Source organism: Mustelus asterias, chromosome 2 (genome assembly GCF_964213995.1).
Source record: "Mustelus asterias chromosome 2, sMusAst1.hap1.1, whole genome shotgun sequence".
In the NCBI taxonomy this organism is placed as follows: Eukaryota; Metazoa; Chordata; class Chondrichthyes; order Carcharhiniformes; family Triakidae; genus Mustelus; species Mustelus asterias.
In genome coordinates, this window is record NC_135802.1 from 90,097,988 (window position 1) to 90,120,866 (window position 22,879).

Below are 22,879 nucleotides of genomic sequence, written 5' to 3' on the forward strand. Positions count from 1 at the left end.
AAGGTGTTAAATGGGGTATCGATCAAGCAGGCTATTTTGTCCTGGTTGGTGTCAAACTTCTTGAGTGCTGTTGAAGCTGCACTCATCCAGGCAAGTGGAGAGTATTCTATCACACCCCTGACTTGTGCATTGCAGATGATGGACAGGCTTTGGGGAGTCAGAAGGTGAGTTACTTGCCACAAAATATGCAATTTCTGACCCATGATGCTTCTGGTCAACAGTGACCTCAGAATGTTGATGGTGTGGAATTCAGTGATAGTGATGCTGTTGAATGTCGAGGGAAGGAGATTATCTCTTATTGGAGAAAATGATTGCATGACACTTGAGTGGAGTGGAGTTACTTGCAAGTTATCAGTCCAAGCCTGAATATTGTCCAGGTCTTGCGGTATGCAGGAATGGACTGTTTCAGCATGTAAGGAGTTGTGAATGGAACTGAACATTGTGCAATAATCAGTGCATCTCCCCACTTCTGACCTTACAATGGAGGGAAGATAATTGATGGAAAAGGTGAAGATGTGAAGATGTCCAAAGATGTGAGGGTTAGGTTGATTGGCGGTGCTAAATTGACCCTAGTATCAGGGGATTAGCAAGGTAAATATGTGGGGTTACAGGAATAGGGCCTGGGTGGGATTGTGATCGGTGCAGACTCGATGGGCTCAATGTCCTCCTTCTGCACTGTAGGGATTCTATGGTTTGGCCTAGGACACTATCTTGAGGAATTCCTGCAGTGATGTTCTGGGGCTGAGATTCCTGGCCTCCAACAACCACAATCATTTTCCTTTGCTCTAGGTATGACTCTAACCTGAGCTTTCCCCCTGATTCCCATTGACATAAATGATATGGCTCTTTGACACCACACTCAGTTAAATGTTTTCTTGATGTCAAGGATAGTGGTTTCTCCTCACCCTTGAAATTAAGCTCTTTTGCCCATATTTGGATGAAGGTAATGATATCTGGAGAAAATCAAACTAAGCAACAGTGGGCAAATTATTAGTGAGTTAATACTATCAAAGAAATTTTCCATCACTTTGCTGATCTTTGAAAATGGGTTAATTGTGTGGTAATTTGTCAGCTCAGACTTTTCTGCTTGCTGTGAACAGGACATATCTGGGCAATTTTCCATATTGTCAGATAGATACCCATGTTGTATCTCTGCTCAAACAACTTGACTAGACGCGTTGACAGTTCTGGAGCACAAATCTTCAGCATTCCAGTCGGCACATCGTCGGCACCCACAGCCTTTGCTGTATCCTTTTCTTGATATCACAGCGAGTGAATTGAATTGGCTGGAAACTATGATTATGGGGACCTCAGCAGAAGTCTGCATCCACTCGGCAATCAGGTTGAAGGTGGTTGCAAACACTTCACCCTTGTATTTTGCACTCATATGATGGCCACTGCCATCGTGGAGCATGGGTATATACATGGATACTCTTCCTCTCCTTATTTGTTTAATTATGCACCACAATTTAAGACTGGATGCATCAGGACTGCACAGCACTGAGTTGATTTGTTTATTGTGGGATTGCCTCTATCTATAGCATGCTGCTTCTGTTGTTTAACATGCATATTGTTCTGTGTTGTAACTTCACCAGATTGACATCTCATGCTTAGGTTTGCTTGGTAATGCTCATGTAACTTTTCATGCCATTCTCCAAACAAGTGTGGTATATTTTTATAGGTTTACTCTGATATTTCTCCTGTGTTGGGCATCAAAGATCACTCCCTTAATTTTTTCTTACTCACTTTATTTGGGCCATGACTTTCTGTATACATTTTGCAGGAATGCTGCATTGGCCCTTGGTGAATCTGAGACTCTAATAACTTCTGGAATTAACAAGAACTGATTTATAATTTCCTAATGTTTGGACAGCAGAAAAATATACACTCTGTCGGATCGTATGACTTAAGATCTGAACCATGAATCTTAATTAAAAATAATAATTAAACAGCAGCCTGAGGTTAATAAACTAAATTTCACTTGATTACAAATTTAAATTCTCTGGGTAAAAACCTTCCCTCTTTCATATAAAGAACGTATAATTTATTAACTCTCATAGTAATACTGTGGTTAGAAAGATAATGGAAATTTTGTTTGAAGATGTAATAGCAAAACATCAAGAAACTGACAATGTAATAAAGCATGGATTTTAAATCATAGAATCCCTACACTGCAGAAGGAGACCATTTGGGCCATCGAATCTGCACCAACTCTCCGACAGAACATCCTACTCAGGCTCCAACCCCGTAAGCCCAATTATTTACCCCACTAATCCCCCTAACCTACACAACGGGGCAATTTAGCATGGCCAATCCATCTAACCTGCACATCATTGGACCATGGGAGAAAACCGGAGCATCCAGAGGAAACCCACACAGACACGGGGAGACCATGCAAACACCACACAGAGTATCACCCAAGGCCAGAACTGAACTCAGGTCTCTGGCATTGTGAGGCAGCAGTGCTAACCACTGTGCCATCGTGTCACCTTTAAAAAGTGCTTCAAAAGTGGAGGTCACACTTGACCAATCTTAATAATTCTTTGAAGAAGTATCAAAAAGAGCAGATAAAGGAATGCAATATATTAAATATATTTGGATATTTAGAAGGCCTTTGAATATCAAATTGTGGATTCACAAGAAAAGTCAGAATGTGTGGAGCTAGGTAACGGAATGGATCACACATTGACTACAAAACATAAAAAAGGGAATGAGGCTTAATGGTAGATCCATAGACTGGCACCAGGCAAACCATAGAAACCCTACAGTGTAGAAAGAGGCCTTTCGGCCCATCGAGTCTGCACCGACAACAATCCCACCCAGGCCCTATCCCCGTATCCCTACATATTTACCCGCTAATCCCTCTGACCCTCATATTTACGCACTAATCCCTCTAATCTACGCATCCCGGGACACAAAGGGGCAATTGAGTTTTGGCCAATCAACCTAACCCGCACATCTTTGGACTGTGAGAGGAAACCGGAGCACCCGAAGGAAACCCACCCAGACACGGGGAGAATGTGCAAACTCCGCACAGACAGTGACCCAAGCCGGGAATCGAACCCAGGTCCCTGGAGCTGTGAAGCAGCAGTGCTAACCACTATGCTACCGTGATAGGTAATAAGTAGATGTATACAATAGGTAGAAACACAATAGGTAGAAAATGATGTTCCACTAGGAGTGATGCTGGGGCCACTGCCATTCACAATTTACAATTTACATGAATTGTTTGGACTCAGAATCAGAAGTACAATTTCAAAATTTGCAGAGAGCACCAAACTGACAGGCGTAGTAACTACAAAAGAAGAATGCAACAATATACAAGTCCGTAATTAAGAAAGCAAATGTAATGTTGTCATTTATCTCAAGAGGCTTGGAATACAAAAGCAGGGATGTACTTCTGAGGCTTTATAAAGCACTGGTTAGGCCCCATTTGGAGTACTGTGAGCAATTTTGGGCCCCACACCTCAGGAAGGACATACTGGCACTGGAGCGGGTCCAGCGGAGATTCACACGGATGATCCCAGGAATGGTAGGCCTGACATACGATGAACGTCTGAGGATCGTGGGATTATATTCATTGGAGTTTAGGAGGTTGAGGGGAGATCTGATAGAAACTTACAAGATAATGAACGGCTTAGATAGGATGGACGTAGGGAAGTTGTTTCCATTAACAGGGGAGACTAGGACGCGGGGGCACAGCCTTAGAATAAAAGGGAGTCACTTTAGAACAGAGATGAGGAGAAATTTCTTCAGCCAGAGAGTGGTGGGTCTGTGGAATTCATTGCCACAGAGGGCTGTGGAGGCCGAGACGTTGAGCGTCTTCAAGACAGAAATTGATAAATTCTTGATTTCTCGAGGAATTAAGGGCTATGGGGAGAGAGCGGGTAAATGGAGTTGAAATCAACCATGATTGAATGGTGGAGTGGACTCGATGGGCCGAATGGCCTTACTTCCGCTCCTATGTCTTATGGTCTTATGGTCTTACATTAATGAAGTTGCATAATAGGTGTGTAATTGACAAATTGAGTTCAGTACTGTGAAATGATACAGATTGGTAAGAAGAATAATAAGGCCACATACAGATTGGATAATAAGCATCTGAAGGGGGAAGGAACAAAGTGATCTGTGGTAGAAATACACAAAGTACTGAAAGTAGTGACAGAGGTTCATAAAACCATGAAAAATAAAGCAAACTAAAAACTGGTGTACATTTCTAGAGACAGAATTGCTAAGCAGCGAAGGTCTATTGAACTTAAATAGAAGCCTTGGTTAAAACACTGCAGCTTGGTTTGAGTATCTTACCCATCCCTAATGGTCCCTTCTTCTTTCCATGCAAACTCATGATCCCCTACCAATCCATATGGGTTCTTATAATCCCTATTTCAACTTAGTGCCAACTCATGCCAACCCATGTGCCTTTACCCACCACCCTTTTCCCTTAGACCCTCCATGCTAATTCATCCAGTAATCACCATAGGCAGACCTCAGGGGCCATACTGAGATGAAATAAAATCATGAGCTAAATATTTATTATAGCGTTAACTGTATAAAATAATAAATTCCATTCATGAAAGCCAATTTAATAAATGTATATCCTCTCAAATGTTTAATCCCTATGAAAACAAATATTTGTATTCATAACCAACATCAAAATAGTTAATCCTTTGATAGCCTCTTTGAACTGTAAATAAAACTATGAGCTTATAGCGGAAAGCAGCAAAGTAGTAATTCTTCAATGATAGCACTTAGGGTTATTCCAACAAACATCTATTAAACTGCTAGAAGAGATTTTTTTTTCCAAGACCTGAATTTTACCCTCAGGACAATCCCAAAGCTGTTAATGTGATATTACAGTGGGTGGCCAATTAAGGCCCACCCAGCATGCAATGCATCTGCCGCTTGCATCTCTGTGCAGGCAGCAGTGAGAATGTATCAGGCGCCAGGTCCAATGAGGATCCAACATGGGTGTTTAAAATCAGTGGATGCAGCTGAGGAGAAATAACTTTACTGCCGTCCAGTAATGTCAGCAGTGCCAGGAGTCCATGTAAAGTGGGAAGGCAAGTCAGATTGGCTAAATGCCTCCCATTTCTCAGATGAATGCCTGTCTGTGCTAGTGCAGCAGGTCAGTGTCAGGTACAATATCCTGATGCCCAGGTACAGCAAGCAAAGGCCACCCTGTCTGACTAAGATGGCCTGGATCATGGTAGCAGCTGAGGTTAATGGGCATGACATAGGCCCCACACCTGACTCTAGTGCCACAAACGGTTCAATGATCTTCTGCAGTTAGAAAGCACAATAGGCTGCTGTGCATTGGATGGGGGATGTGTGTCACAGTGAAATGGTCTGCTAATTCCCCATGTAGGGAGAGGGGCATCTGGAATGGGCCTCAAGGAAGATGGAACACTGATGACCCTTTTTTTTGTCCCCTGTCAGCAGAAGACAAGTCACAATAATGCAAAGCTGAACTGGTGGAAGAGTCCTCAATCTGCTGGCCCTGACTCGGAGTGAGGGTGATGCCCTGGATTTGAATTGCCACCAGCCAGCTTGCTCCTCAGGTCCTGGTGAGACGATGGTCTGAAATGAAGGTAAGTGTGTAGGTTCCAGATGAGTATTCCACAGATACAGGAGAGTTCACGGGTTCCTCTTATCTGAAAGTGAGCTGTCCCAGCCAGAGTGCCCATTGAAGCTCCAATGCAGATGTCAACATGCAACATCCCTCCATTGTCTCAGCAGGCCATCTAGCATCTATAGTGATGAGGATGATTGAATTAACTGATGTTACATCTTCCTTCTGCAGATGAGCCAACTGCACTGGCTGCAGGTGACCTCAAGGACCCCCTGTCCAGCCCCCTCACACTAGATTTCAGTACCAGGCACCAGCGCAAATACTTACACATCAGTGGGCTTTAGGTGGTTGCCTCTATGGGTAATGCACAGTGGTGAGGGCACTTCATGTTCGTGTGAGGAAGTGGCAGATGCAGAGAGTTCCTAGTGCACCATCAGTGGAAGCACTGCTGTAGGGTAGGACCACACTGAATTGAAGGCAGATGATGAGCCACTGGAGATGTCCATCAGGCGGCAGAGCTTTATGCCCAGTAGAATGTGTGGGGGGTTCTGTCAAAGATCCATGAGGATCTTCATGCCATGGCTTCCATCACTGAGAGTGGTGACACTTGTGGATAGGCTGCTTCAGGGACACCCCCAGGGATTCCAGGAGTCGCCCTTGGACTTGCAAGCTAGCACACCAGCTGTGACCTCTGGAGGTCACTGCTAGTGAGAGAGGTGGTTGAGGAAACTCGTCTCTCTGCTAGATGGTCTTCTATTAATGGAGAGCAGGGAGGTGCAGACGTACTTCACCCTGGTGGCGAGCTGTCTGATGTCTCGTGGACTCCTCTCAGGGTGGACCAGAGGAGAGCACCAACTCCTCCATCCCTCTGCCAGTGGCAGCTACATTTGTCAATGCCGTAATATCTAAGGGGAGCCCAGCCATTGGGCTAGATGTTCCTTCCCAGCTGGAACCAACCTAGTCACTGGTGGCCAGAGGAAGCCCACTAAGGTCATCACGGCCATCACAACAGCAAAGTCAGCAGGTTGCCCCCAATGCCAGCAAGAGAGAGGCACCAAGACACAAGACCCACAGTCATAATTTTAAGGGCTTAAGCACAACAGGGGCGTGTCACAGGTAACATTATTTGCATTCATTGCTTTGAGTTTTCTGTTCAACGTTTTTTGCTGATAACTAATTGCATAATTAATTTTAAACATATGCTGTATAATGTATTTTTTCCCAATATAAAAGAACGTTCAAAGTTTCTTGTTCCTTAGTTTCATTGGAAAACTCATGTTTATATGTTCATTGCATTGCAACAATGAAATTGGCCCTAAGGTGTTAATTTCCTGACTGTCTCTAACCACTGGATTTAAAATATAAAACATGTTTACAAAGGACATCTGAGAATCACCTATAAATATCCTGATACAGTTGTCAAGAATATGGAGTAATTCAGTATTCAACAGAAAATAGGAGACACACTAAGCAAGTCAGACAGCATTTGTCAGGGGAGGGTGGGTAAAAAGTCATTAACCTGAAATACCTACATTCCTTTCTCTAAAGGCACTACCTGACCCAGAGAGCTTTCAGCATTTTCAGTTTCAATTTCAGACTTCCAGCATCAGCAGGATTTTTATTTCAACATTCAGTATATGTTGAGACAGGAGAGTGAGGAGGTCGAGTTGGTTTCCTCTGCATCTTTTACACCAGGGCCTCCAGTGCAGTGTTTGACAATGGTCTGCCTGTCCGTCTATCTCTAATTTGGAACATGCAACTATGTGGCAGCCAGCACACTTAGTGGGTATGAGGAACACTCTTAAATTGCTCCACAAAAATTCCATCTAATCAGAACTTGAGTGCTAATCCTGCAGGGTAGATGTCTAACACCTCCAGGCAAGTTCAAAGTACAATAATTAGCAATCAACATCAATATTGACTGTGATTTGAGATTTAAACAGGTTAATAAGCATAGCACATATTTTCACTTTGGGAAAAAGATGCTCTGTATTTTTAAATTGAATTATGACCTTTAATCTAGCGGTAAAAATGTGGCCCCTGTGTAACGGCCCAGAAACCACGGCTCCCCAAGTACTGTGGGCATTGGCAGTGTAAACAGTTGAACTTTGAATAAAGCAAGATCAATTAATCAACATTTCAAGGTGTTATCCCAGGCACATGGTGCACATTGGGAGCTCCAGTGACTCTCTGACGAAGGGTCATCCAGACTTGAAACGTTGGTGCTATCCTCTCTCCACAGATGCTGTCAGACCTGCTGACTGTTTTTGTTTCAGATTCCAGCATCTGCAGTATTTTGCCTTTATTTGGTGACTCTTAATGGGTTGTATGTTGCATCAAAGGTGTCCTCCAACAGATGACCAAACCTGTGTTCCTTGATTCCTTATGAAGGGAGGGCCATCTAAATTCTGGGCATTGAGAGTGTGGAGAGGGGTTGCGGACCTCTGCAAATTCAATGGTATTTATCAGCCTATATCTCTATACTACTTACTCAGTCTCTCAGGTGTTAGAAAGGGCTGGTTCCTTATGATGACAAGGTAATGCAGCATGAGTCTATGACCACAGGCCTGGTTACATGAGCAGAGCCGTACTTCAAAGCTCCTCCTGAACAACTGGGGCAGTGGAAGTGTTATTTGAATATGCTGATAGTCAGGTCAATAACATTTATGATGGCAATATGCCTGTCATTGTAGCCAAGCTTGACAACTGACTAGAGTTATGAGCTACATCTGTAGGAGACAGTTCCTGGCACTCAGTAGGCAGCGTATGACCTGACAGCCTGGTTGGAATAAAGGTGTCACAGGATGAATGAATTATAGTCACTGCAGGAAACCAGGTTTGGAGCTGAATGGTGCACTTGTAAAGAAAGTGCACATCCTGGGAGTGATATTCCTATCTACTGAGAAAGAAGCCAGCAGGTGATGAAACCACACAAGACAATTTGGCTGCAGTCTTTGGCACCTTGTGGCTCAGAGAAGCCTACAATGCAGATGAACCACAAAGAACAAGCCTAAATTATAAAACAATGGAAACCTACAAATTTAAATATCATTGTTGCCGATGGTAACAATGCACTCCAGTCACTGCAGAGGCTATTGGTTATGGAAGTCATTGAAAGTACAGACAAAGCATGCTCCTTCTCCAGTATCTCCCATGCATGGAAACGCCATAGAAGAAAGGCAGGCCGCCAGAACTTACACCTCCATGGCCTGAATCTGACCTGAATCTACTGAAGGCCACCTTTGCCATACCCAGAAACAGACCCATTTGGGGGGAATCCTCCAACTTCCCTAGATCCCTAGGCACTGGGTGGCTAATGACCGAGAATGTGTGATAAGCAGGCCATGTTCTTTCTCCTGTCGACCTGAGGTAGGGGAACACAGTCCTTGCAGCAGCAACATCATCAAAATTTGTCACATAACAGGTATCATTCTTCTTTCAGATGAAAAGAAGTACTAGGAGAACTAATCAAATCCCATTTCCATTTATTTCATTTAAGGCACTTTCCTGTTCCACATTAGAAACATCACATAGGGTCATAGAGCCATCGAGATTTACAGCATGGAAACAGGCCCTTCAGCCCAACTTGTCCATGCCACCCTTTTTTTTAAAACCCCTAAGCTAATCCCAATTGCCTGCATTTGGCCCATATCCCTCTATACCCATTGTACCCATGTAACTATCTAAATGCTTTTTAAAAGACAAAATTGTACCTGCCTTTACTACTACCTCTGGCAGCTTGTTCCAGACACTCACCACCCTCTGTGTGAAAAAATTGCCCCTCTGGACACTTTTGTATCTCTCCCCTCTCACCTTAAACCTATGCCCTCTAGTTTAAGACTCCCCTACCTTTGGGAAAAGATATTGACTATCTAGCTGATCTGTGCCCCTCATTGTTTTATAGACCTCTATAAGGTTACCCCTCAGCCTCCCACGCTCCAGAGAAAAATGTCCCAGTCTATTCAGCCTCTCCTTATAACTCAAACCATCAAGTCCCGGTAGCATCCTAGTAAATCTTTTCTGCACATGCTCGTCCTGTAAGAGTAATCTAGAACCTAGCTGAAATATATTGAAGGCCTGTGCAGTATAATTAAAGAACAACAATAACATTCAACTATAATTCTCCTTTTTGTCATATTAGCAATATTTCCCATTACTGTAGAAATTGCTGTTCTTTATTCAGGTATGATATATATGTGTGTGTTGTGTGCGTGTAATAGAGAACATACATGCGAATATGGTGATACACACGTATTGTGTTGTTTGTAAGGTGTTAATTTTAATTTGCAAAAATTGGCATTAATGGGGCATTATGAATCTTAAAATAAGGTTGGTAGTCTCACCAATTCATTAAGGTGACTTTTATGGAAACTACTGGGTGGCCAAAGCGCAGGCCTGTTTCAGGTCATAGAGCTCTTTCAGTTTGTAAATTTGGGGCCTATAATGTACATAGAAACAAGGTTACAATTTTAAGACAGAACTAGATTGGGTCATGCGCTGTGCACTCTGATCAATTTTAATGTTGATGAAGCTGAATAAGCCAGGATAAAGCTACGTTTTCTCTTACTAGCTTTACAAAAATAATCAGGTTCACCGCTGCCCTGGTTCTCCCCTCCCTGTCCGATGTGACTGCAATCCCTCCTCATCGCCTCCCCAACTCCCCTCCCACTCAGCCAGTCAGAAAGTTTGTCAGCCTGAATCCAATTAAGTGCATCTGCAGCTTGCCAATTCTATTTAAATGGGGCCAAGGCTTGAAAATAGCGCTGGCCTCTTTGTTCCCAGAAAGGGAGGGCTCTCAGTGTGCTCCGCAAGTTGGTTTCACAAAAATTAGAGTTGAACTATGGAAGTTTATTTATTTATTCATTCATGGGATGCAGGTGTCACTGGTTAGACCAGCATTTGTCACCCATCCCTAATTGCCCTTGTGAAGGTGATGATGAGCTGCCTTCTTGAACCACTGCAGTCCATGTGTTGTAGGGATATCCACAGTGCTGTTAGGAAGGGATTTTGAACCAGCAACATTGAAGGAATAGTGATATATTTCCAAATCAGGATGGCATGTGGCTTGGAAGGGAACTTGAACATGGTGTTCCCTTGCGTTTGTTGCCCTTGTTCTTCTAGGTGATAAATCATTTTAGTTATTGTGTTATGACTAGCGGTGCTCTTTTGATATAACTTGCAGCAATAGTGCTGGAAACAATCTTCTTGCTATAATATGAAGTAAGCATATTATTGTGTCACTGCAGGCTATCAACATTGTAGAGCTATTTATGTCTGGAGGACTATAACTCAGAGGAATAGTGTCACACATTTTTATTACATAGAATTAAATGTTGTGGGATTGTGCGTAATGCATTAGCATGAATTGAGGATTGGTTAACGTACAGAAAATGAAGAATAGAATAAAGAGGTGACTTTTGGGTTGGCTGGCAAAGGATACTGCAAGAATTAGTACTTAGGCTTCAGCTATTCACATTCTTCATTGTGTTTATAAAGTCCTTATGCAACTTTAAACCTAAATAACTTTGAATGTACACATGATAACAAAGTATAAATAGCATATGGATGCATAACTCATAACGTTCTAGCACACAATTGGTTTAAATTTCTATGCATCAACATAACTGCCATCTTTAATGATACACCATTCAACCTGATTTTTCAGGTTCATTGGACCAATGAGCTTGCGCAAGCCAGTGGGAGAGAGACTGCAGCCTGAGTGAGGTTCAGCCAGAGTGAGGGTATCGGGAATTTGGAGCTGAGTGGGAATTCGGTGCTGAGGGGAAAGAGGTGCTCATCTTTGTGAGGAGCGGAGAGGCGGACCTGTAAGGGAGACTCGAGGGGAAGTGAGAAGTAGAAAGAAATCAAACCGTGCCATCACAGCCAGCAAGCAAGTGATTGGCTGGTGACTTGCAAGTAGTTTTTCCTTTCTTTTTTCTCTTTATTTTGTCTTGGCATTGTAGTTGTTGCTGTAAGTTGGGTTACATCATGGCAGGAGATCCCAGACCCATGTCATGCTCCTCTTGTGCGATGTGGGAATTCAAGGATTCTTCCAGTGTCTCTGGCTCCTTCACGTGCAAGAAATGTGTCCAACTACAGCTCCTGAGAGATCACTTTGAGATCAGTGACAATAATTCCATTCGTTTTAAGATAGCTATGGAGAATAATAGGTCTGGCCTAAAAGTTAAAATTCTAAATTGGGGTAAGGCCAATTTTTATGGTATTAGACGTGAACTTTCAAAATTTTTAATTAGAGGAGTCGGTTGACAGGTAAATGGACTTCTGGTAAAGGGAAGGCTTTCAAAAATGTGTTAACCAGGGTTCAGGGTAAGCACATTCCTTTAGAATGAAGGGCAAGGCTGGTAGACGTAGGGAATCCTGGATGACTCGGGATATTGAGGCCCTGATCAAAAAGAAGAAGGAGGCATATGACATACGTAGGCAGCTGAGATCAAGTGGATCCCTTGAAGCATTTAGAGGTTGTCGGAGTAGAGTTAAGAGAGAAATCAGGAGAGTGAAAAGAGGATATGAGATTGGTTTGGCAGATAAGGCAAAGGAGAATCCAAAGAGTTTCTACAAATACATGAAGGGCAGAAGAGTAACTAGAGAGAGAGTAGGGCCTCTTAAGGATCAACAAGGTCATCCATGTGTGGATCCACAAGAGATGGGTGAGATCCTAAATAAATATTTCTCATCGGTATTTACTGTTGAGAAAAACATTGGTGTTCGGGAACTTGGGGAAATAAATAGTGGTGTCTTGAGGAGTGTACATATTACAGAGAAGAAGGTGCTGGAAGTCTTAAAGTGCATCAAGGTAGATAAATCCCCGTGACCTGATGAACTATATCCCAGGGCATTGTGGGAGGCTAGGGAGAAAATTGCGGGTCCCCTAGCAGAGATATTTGAATCATCGATAGCCAAAGGTGAAGTGCCTGAAGATTGGAGAGTAGCAAGTGTTGTGCCTTTGTTTAAGAAGAGCAGCAGGGAACAGCCGGGGACTGCAGGCCGGTGAGCCGAACATCTGTACTGGTTAAGTTGTTCAAAGGTATTCTGAGAGACAGGACCTATAGGCATTTAGAGAGGCAAGGACTGATTAGGGACAGTCAGCATGGCTTTGTGAATGGAAAATCATGTCTCACGAATTGATTACGTTTTTTGAAGGGGTAACCAAGAAGGTAGATGAGGGCCGTGCAGTCAACTTTGTCTACATGGACTTTAGCAAGACCTTTGACAAGGTACCACATGGTAGGTTGTTGCATAAGGTTAAATCTCACAGGATTCAGGGTGAGGTAGCCAATTGGATACAAAATTGGCTTGATGACAGAAGACAGAGGGTGGCTGTAGAGGGTTGTTTTTCAAATTGGAGGCCTGTGACCAGCAGTGTGCCTCAGGGATCGGTACTGGGTCCACTGTTATTTGTTATTTATATTAATGATTTGGATGAGAATTTAGGAGACATGGTTAATACGTTTTCAGATGACACCAAGATTGGTAGCATAGTGGACAGTGAAGAAGGTTATCTCGAATTGCAACGGGATCTTGATCAATTGGGCCAGTGGGCTGATGAATGGCAGATGGAGTTTAATTTGGATAAATGTGAGGTGATGCATTTTGGTAGACTGAATCGGGGCAGAGCCTACTCAGTTAACGGTAGGGCTTTGGGGAGAGTTACAGAACAAAGAGATCTTGGAGTACATGTTAATAGTTCCTTGAAAGTGGAGTCACGGGTGGACAGGGTGGTGAAAAGGCATTTAGCATTCTTGGTTTCATTGGTCAGAACATTGAATCCAGGAGTTTGGACGTCTTGTTGAAGTTGTACAAGACACAAGTGTAAGGCCACACTTGGAATACTGTGTACAGTTCAGGCCACCCTATTACAGAAAGGATATTGTTAAACTAGAAAGAATGCAGAAAAGATTTACTAGGATGCTACCGGGACTTGATGGTTTGAGTTATAAGGAGAGGCTGGACGGTCTGGGACTTTTTTCCTTGGAGCGTAGGAGGCTTAGGGGAGATCCCATAGAAGTCTATAAAATAATAATGAGCATAGATCAGGTAGATAATCAACATTTTTTCGCCAAAGGTAGGAGCGTCTAAAACTAGAAGACACAAGTTTAAGGTGAGAGGGAAGGGATACATAAGGGTCCAGAGGGGCAATTGTTTCACTCAGAGGGTGGTGGGTGTCTGGAATGAGCTGCCAGTGGCAGTAGTAGAGGCAGGTACAATTTTGTCTTTTAAAAAGCATTTAGACAGTTATATGAGTAAGATGGGTATAGAGGGATATGGGCCAAATGTGGGCAATTGGGACTAGCTTAGTGGTAAAAACTGGGTGGCATGGACAAGTTGGGCCGAAGTGCCTGTTTGCATGCTGTAAACCTCTATGACTCTATCTTTTCTTCTACTGTCACCATTTTCAATCAGTTTCGGCATCATTGAGAATATTAAAAACAGCATTAACACAAACATAAACTTTGCAAATTTCCATGTGCTATTTACAGTTTCCTTTTATCAAGGGCTTTATAAACACCTTGGGTGTAATTTTCCCGTCCCACCCACCACATGAATCTAGTGGGTGGTGGGGAAGGCAGTGTTGGGGGGGGGGGATTTTCCAGTCCTGGGGTGGGCACAGCTGGAAAATCTCACCCCTTGTGTATCAATGACACAAAAACAGAGAATGCTGGGAAAACTCAGCAGCTCTGGCAGCGTCTGTAGGGATAGAAAACAGAATTAACGTTACAAATCCGTTTGACTTTGCACTGGAAGCAATGAATATAGTGGACAAACTTGAAGCAAGTGAAACATTGCTTAACCTGAAAGGAGTGTTTGGGGTCTTGAATGTTGAGGAGGGAAGAGGTAAACACACGGGTGTTGCACCTTCTGTGATTGCAACAGATATCGCCATGGGAAAGGGATGAGGAGTTGAGCATAATAGAGGAGTGGACCACTCCTTTCAGGTTAAGCAGCTTGCTTTAAGTTGGTCTACTATATTTTCTGCTCTCCTCTACACTGGGGAGATTAAAGGCAGACTGGATGACCCTTTGCGGAACACTTTCACTCTATCTGCAAGGATGACTCCAACCTTCCTGTTGCTTGCCATTTTAACTCAGCACCTTGCTCTTATGCCCACATATCTGTCCTTGGCCTGCTGCGATGCTTCAGTAAGGCCCAACCCAAGCTGGAGGAATAGAATCTCATCTTCCGAATCGGCGTGTAACAGTCCTCAGGACCCAACATTGAGTTCAACAATTTTAGACTGTGACCTTTCTCCTCCATCTTAACCCTTTTTTAAAAAATAGCCCACACATTTCTTTGTCTCAAGGCAAAAACCCTCCTTCCCTCAGCATTCTCTGTCTCCATTTTGTTTCAGCTTCCAACATCTGCAGTATTTTGCTTATCTTACTGTATATCAATGACTTTGATGAGGAGGATCGACTGTAATGCATCCAAATTTGCCGATGATACAAAGTTAGGTGGGAAAATAGGTCTGAAGAAGATTTAGACCAATAAGTGAGTGGACAAGATCATGGCAGATGAAAAATAATTTGGTGAAATGTAAAATTACTAACATTGGTAGGAAAATGAGAGAAACAGAACATTTGAAATAGTGGGAGACTGGAAGATGTTAACATTCAGATGTACCTGGAAGCCCTTCTGTATGAATCATAGGAAGCATGCAATTAGGAAAGGAAGTTATAGATTACTCTTTATTAGAAAGGGATTGGAGTTGAAGAGTAAAGGACTATTACTGCAAATGTTGAAGGTTTTGGTGAGACCACACCAGGAGTACTACGCACAATTTAAATCTCTGTACCTAAGGACTTGCCATTAAAGGAAGTGCAACAAAGGTTCACAAGATTGTGGGACAAGTGAAAATGAGGAACTAAAAGAAATTATTATGAACAAAGAGGAAGTAGTTGAACAATTGATTGGACTAAAGGTTAATAAATTGCCTGGACCAGATAGGCTTCACCCCAGAGTGTTGAAGGAGGTGGCTATTGAGATAATGTATGTATTGGTGCTAACCTTTCAAAATTCTATAGATTCTGGAAAAGTTCCTGCAAACTGCAAAGTAGCAAATGTAACCCCATGATTTAAGACGTGAGGAAGAAAACTGAGAACTACAGATTTGTTACTTTAGCATAAGTAGTAGCAAAAATGTCAGAATCTATTCAAAGATACTTGGAAAATAATGATATGATTGAGCAGAGTTAACATGGATTTATGAAAGGGAAATTATGTTTTATAAACCTGTTAGAGGTTTTTTGGGGGTGTTACTTGGAGCATAGATAAAGGAGAACCAGTGGCTGTGGTGCATTTGGATTTTCAGAAAGCTTTTGATAAGATCCCAGACAGGAGGTTAGTAAACAAGAGCAAATGGGATTGGGGGTAATATACCTGCAATGGAATGGTTAACAGACAGAAAACAGAGAGTAGGAATAAACAGGTCATTCTCAGGATTAGGGTACTGCAAGGATTAGTGCTTGGGCCACTGCTGTTCACAATTTATATAAATAATTTGGATGTGGGAACCAAATGCAACACTTCCAAATTTTCTGATGGCACAAAACTTGGTGGGAATGTGAGATGCGAGGATGAGGCAAAGGGGCTTCAAGGGGACTTGGAGAGGCTAAGTGAATGGGGAAGAATATGCCAGATGGAATATAGACCATTATTTTATGCTGCAAATGCGAGCATGCACCCGACCTGAACTCATGTGAAATCGCACAAGAGGACATCATCCTGCACTGGAGCAATGTTATGGTTGACGGGCGTGCATGAGAGTTGGCAGTGCATCTGCTGATAATTAAATGAGTAATTAAAACTTCAAGAGGTGAAATTTTACAGTGCTCATGTGAGTTCACATTCAGCAGGAACACCAGGAAAGCCTTGATTCAACACACATTCATCTAGGTTGCCAAGGCACTGCTTCCACTTCATCTCAGGGGAGGTGCCTCCTTGCCAGGCATTTGCAATGACCCCTTCCATTGAACCCAAAGTCCACTCGGTATCTGTGCAATTATATTCACAACCCCTCACATCCAGCATAAGACACTGGCATGCCCTGCACCTATAAAACAAGTGAAGCATAATCAATTAACACAAAAGCAACATTTCTATGCTTTTGGCACTTACAGAAAATGAACCTAACATTATGAGGTATTAACAGTCACGCCAGTAAACAACTTAACAAATAATGGCAGAACGGAAGATTACCCATGGAAAGTCCCTGTTGTGCTCACAGTTTATGATTGTGAGTGCTGCATCTTGGTGCTGCTGACAGTGACATTGGAACCATGTGCATTAGACCACCTCATGGCAGCTGACCTGGGCTGCCACCTCTACCCGGGCCTTCTTGCTGAGGTGCAGTGTCTTCCTCCTGCCATCCTGTGACAGCAAAATGTCCCACCTGGCACTGACCTCCACCAGTACTCCGAAGCATTCACCCAAAAATCTGGACTTTCCCTCCTGTCAGTGTGCCATCAGGTGCTTAGGCCATGATGACTGAGAAGGGTAAGGTCAGCAATTCTCTTCCAGCCAGCTCCCTCAGGCTCCTCCCCGACTCAAGCTATTCTTCAGGAAGCTTCCATTGGGTCACCACTGGACATGGGACCATCAGTCCTGCTCCCACCTGGACCACTAAAGGATCATGGGCCTTAAGTGGCCTGCATGCATGAAATGTGCAATGAGCGGATTCCACATTCACTTCCCAGCCTGCCCATGTGGCAAACACAACTGTGTGAAATTCATGATGTGAATTAATGTGAAGTTATCCCCCTTGCCAGAATAAACAGATAGGCAGAGTATTTCTTAAATGGTGAGAGGTTGGGAAGTGTTGATGTTGAGCAGGACCTAGGTGTCCTTGTTCCTGAACTACTAAAAGCTAGTATACATGTGCAACAAACAATTCGGTGGGCAAATTGTGTGCTGGCCTTCATCACAAGGGAATTTGAGTACAGGAGTAAAGATGTCTTGTTGCAATTGTTATAGAGTCTGATGCACTATCAATCAAGCAAAGACTAGTTTGTATGCAAGAACAAATAGGCCTTTATTCGCAAAAGACTTGGAGCACACCCATGCTGATGAACTGGTCCGGCGACTGAGGCAGGGGGGTTGGGAGCAGTCACCTTTATACCTGGACCAGGGGGGGAGGAGTCTCAGGCAGGGCCGGCAGGGGCATGCCCAGGCATGTCACACACACACAGGCAATAAGCTAACAGTGGTCTACCACATTTACCCCCTGCTTTTAAAAAAGAGTCCGGCGGGGGTGAGGTGGGTGGAACGATATTTACAGAATTACAAATTTACAAATTCAGTCTCTCTGGGGGCTTGATCTGCCGCTGCAACCGCCGTAGTGCCGGTTGTGGTGTCAGTTCCGGTGGCCGCGGTGTTGGGTTCAGGCGCCAGGCCGTAGTCGCTCGAGTCGTCTGTAGCCCCTTCCAATTGTTGGGTGCGTGGTGGCGGCTCCTGGGGCTCAGGCATGCTGTATACGGGGGTTGGGGTTGTGGGGTTGTGGGTCGTCGTGGTCCCTGGGGCACCTGCGGGTGCCAGGTCTCGAATGGAGACCGTGTCCTCCCGCCTGTTGGGGTACGCCACATAGGCGTATTGGGGGTTGGCGTGGAGGAGCTGGACCCTTTCGACCAGGGGGTCCGACTTATGGGTGCTCACGTGCTTCCGGAGCAGGACAGGGCCTGGGGACGTCAGCCACGACGGTAGTGAGGTCCCCGAGGAGGACTTCCTGGGGAAAACAAACATCCTTTCGTGAGGGGTAGTATTGGTAGCTGTGCAAAGGAGTGATCTAATCGAGTGTAGTGCATCAGGGAGGACCTCTTGCCAGCGGGTGACTGGAAGACCTTTAGACCTCAGAGCTAATAAAACGGCCTTCCAGACTGTCACGGTCTCCCTCTCTACCTGTCCGTTCCCCCTGGAGTTGTAGCTGGTGGTCCTACTCGAGGCTATGCCTTTGGAGAGAAGGTACTGTCACAGCTCATCACTCATAAAGGAGGATCCCCGGTCGCTATGGATAGAGCTAAGGAGAGGGTGAAGAGGCTGTGCAGGGCCCTGACGACCGTGGCCGAGGTCATATCCGGGCAGGGAATAGTGAAGGGGAAACATGAATATTCATCAATGACGTTGAGGAAATATATGTTGCGGTCAGAAGAGGGGAGGGGGCCTTTGAAGTCGACGCTTAGGCATTCGAAAGGGCGGGTGGCCTTTATTAGGTGTGCTCTGTCTGGCCGATAGAAGTGCGGCTTGCACTCTGCGCAGACCTGGCACTGTCTGGTTATAGACCTGACTTCCTCAATGGAGTAGGGCAGGTTACGGGCTTTAATGAAGTGAAAACACCTGGTGACCCCCGGGTGGCAGAGGTCGTTGTGGAGAGTCTGCAATTGGTCTATTTGTGCGCTGGCACATATTCCCCGGGACAGGGCGTCTGGGGGCTCACTGAGCTTCCCGGGGGCCGGTGTAAGATGTCGTAATTGTAGGTGGAAAGCTCCATTCTCCACCTCAATATTTTATCATTTTTGATCTTGCCCCACTGCGTGTTATTAAACATGAATGCAACTGACCGTTGGTCCGTGAGTAGGGTGAATCGTTTACCAGCTAAGTAGCGGCGCCAGTGCCATACAGCTTCCACTATGGCTTGGGCCTCCTTCTCGACAGAGGAGTGTCGAATTTCAGGGCCTTGGAGGGTTCATGAGAAGAAGGCCACGGGTCTGTCCGCCTGGTTAAGGGTGGCGGCTAGGGCGAAGTCAGACGCATCGCTCTCCACCTGGAACGGGATGGATTCGTCTACAGCGTGCATCGTGGCCTTCGCGATGTCTGCTTTGATGCGGTCGAAGGCCAGGCGGGCCTCTGCCGTCAGGGGAAAAGGGGTGGATTTGATGAGCAGACGGGCTTTATCTGCATAATTGGGGACCCACTGGGCGTAATACGAGAAGAAGCCCAGGCATCTCCTCAGTGCTTTGAGGCTGGTGGGGAGGGGAAGTTCCAGGAGGGGACGCATGCGGTCGGGATCGGGACCGATGACCCCGTTTTCCACAACACAACCAAGGATGGCGAGGCGGCGTGTGTGGAATACGCACTTCTCCTTATTATAGGTCACATTTAGGAGTGTGGCGGTGTGGAGGAATTTGTAGAGGTTGGCGTCGTGGTCCTGCTGATCATGGCCGCAGATGGTGACTTTGTCCAGGTACGGGAAGGTGGCCCGCAGTCCGTTCTGGTCTACCATTCGGTCCATCTCATGCTGGAAAACCAGCGTTGGTGACACCGAAGGGGACCCTAAGGAAGTGATAGAGGCGGCCATCCGCCTCGAAGGCAGTATATTGGCGGTCTTCCAGGCAGATAGGGAACTGGTGGTATGCAGATTTTAAGTCGATGGTGGAGAACACCCGATATTGCGCAATCTGATTAACCATGTCAGATATGCGGGGAAGGGGGTACGCGTCCAGCTGCGTGTATCGGTTAATGGTCTGACTGTAGTCAATGACCATGCGATGTTTCTCCCCAGTCTTAACAACTACTACTTGGGCTCTCCAGGGTCTGGTACTGGCCTCGATGATCCCCTCCCCTAGGAGCCGTTGTACTTCGGACCTGATAAAAGCCCTGTCTCCAGCACTGTACCATCTGCTCTTGGTGGTGATGGGGGCTTGCAGTGGGGGTGAGATTTTCAAACAGTGAGAGAGGGGCGACTTTAAGGGTCGAGAGGCTGCAGGTGGTGCGCGGTGGGCAATCTAAGAACTGGTGATTGCAAACAGAGAGCGGGGGAAAAGGTCCATTATACTCTATGGTGACGCTCTTAAGGTGACACAGGAAATCTAGCCCCAGGAGTACGGCAGCACAGAGTTGTGGCAGCACGAGGAGCCTGAAGTTTTTGTACACTGTGCCCCGTACAGTCAGGGTCGCCACGCAGTACCCAAGGACATCCACCAAGTGGGACTTTGAAGCCATGGAGATCGTTTGCTTCACTGGCAGTACTGAAAGGGCATAGCGACTCACTGTGTTAGGGTGAATAAAGCTCTCCGTACTCCCACAGTCAAATAAACAGCTTGCAGTGCGACCGTTTACCTCGATGTCCATCATGGACCTGGTGAGTTGGTGAGGCCTGGATTGGTCCAGCGTAACCGAAGCCACCGTTGGATTTTGCGACGCAGCTGACGGCCTCCAAGATGGTGGCCCGCACGGCTCACATGCGGCTGACAGCCTCCAAGATGGCGGCCCGCACGGCTCACACGCCACTGAAGGTGTCCAAGATGGCGGTCCGCACGGCTCACACGCGGCTCCTGGTGCCCAAGATGGCACACGGCGCTACTGGGCTTGGAGGTCGACTTCGCCCTGCATACCTTCGCGTAATGCCCCTTCTGTCCACACCCAGAGCAGATCGCATCCTTCGCCGGGCAGCGTTGTCGGGGGTGCTTCCCCAGGCCGCAGAAGTAGCACTTCGGGCCTCCAGAGACTGCCGCAGCAGTCGGGTCATTGGTGGGACGTGGCGTGGCGTAGGCCTGCGGCCCTCCCGACTACAGAGGTGGTGGCGACTGCGGCATCCACGATGCGCCCCCGTGGTCGGGGGTGTAGGCCTCGAGATTACGGAAGGCCACCTCTAACGAGTCGGCAAGCGCTACAGTCTTTTGTAGATCCAGCCCACCCTGTTCCAGCAGTCGTTGTCGGATATAGTTTGACATGATACCTGTGACATAGGCATCTCTGATTAAGTCCTCAGTGTTTTGGGCGGCTGTTACAGCCTTGCAGTTGCAGGCCCTGCCAAGTGCTCACAACGCATGCAGGAATTGGTCGCCCGATTCTCCTGGCTGTTGTCTGCGAGTAGCCAGAAGATGTCTGGCGTAGATTACATTAGTCTGTTTGTTGTACTGGCCTTTTAAAAGTTCGATCGCATCCTCGTAAGTTTCAGCGTCTCTAATCATCGAGAATACTTGATCGCTTACCCGGGCGTGGAGCACGTGTAGCTTGTCGGTTTCGGTCCGGACGACGGAAGCGGAGAGGAAAGTTTCGAAACGTTGCAGCTAGTGATCGAAGCTGTTAGAGGCTCCTACGGCTTGAGGATCCAATTCTAATCTATCGGGTTTTGGTATCAGCCCCATCCCAAAACTTTTTGCGAATAAAATTGATGCACTATCAATCAAGCAAAGACTAGTTTGTATGCAAGAACAAATAGGCTTTTATTCGCAAAAGACTTGGAGCACACCCATGCTGATGAACTGAGTCCGGCGACTGAGGCAGGGGGGTTGGGAGCAGTCACCTTTATACCTGGACCAGGCAGGGAGGAGTCTCAGGCAGGGCTGGCAGGTACATGCCCAGGCATGTCACATACACACACACACAGGCAATAAGCTAACAGTGGTTTACCACAGAGTCTTGGTGACACTGCACCTGGAGATTTGCGTACAGTTTTGGTCTCCTCATCTTAGGAAGGATGTATTTACCATAGAGCAAGTGCAAAGGAGGTTTGCCAGACTAATCCCGTGGATGGTGGGTTTGTCTTGTGAGGAGAGATGAGGAAATTGGGCCTGTATTCTCTCGAGTTTCAAAGAAGGAGAAGTGATCTCATTGAAACTTACAAAATTCTTACAGGCGTGACAGGGTGAATGTGGATAGGATGTTTCCCTGGTCGGTAAGTGAAGGGACACGGTCTCAGAATAGGGTGCAGGCCATTTAACACTAAGGAAGGTAGTGAATCTTTGGAATTCTGTATCCCAGAGGGCTGAGGATGCTCAAGCATTGAGCATGTTCAACAAAGAGATTGATAGATTTCTGGATACTAATGACACCAATAGATTTGTGGATAGTGAGAAAAATCACATAAGAGATAGATGATCAGCCATGATCTGATTTAATGTTGCAGCAGGCTCGATGGGCCTAATGGCCTACTCCTGCCCCTATTTCCTATGTTCCTATACCTGGGCCAATATGTGATTGTATTGAGATATATTAGACCCTTAAAGGGTTTGATAGAGTAAATGCTGGCTGGAGAGTCTAGGGCTCACAGTTTCCTCTAGGTGCTCCAGTTTCCTCGATGACCGTAGTGTCAGGGGATTAGCAGGGTAAATGTGTGGGATTATGGGAATGGGGCCGAGGTGGGATTGTGGTCGTTGCAGGCTCGATGGGCTGAGTGGCCTCCTTCTGCACTGTAGGGATTCTGTGATAATGTTGAGATGGTGAAAAGGCGCCATATAAATGCAAATCTTTGTTTACTGGGGATATAAATCATTGGTTCCCTCTCTCTGTGTTGAAACTTTGTCAACTCAATGTGATTTTTGTGGTGTGTTGAATCAGTATTTAATATTTATACAGACT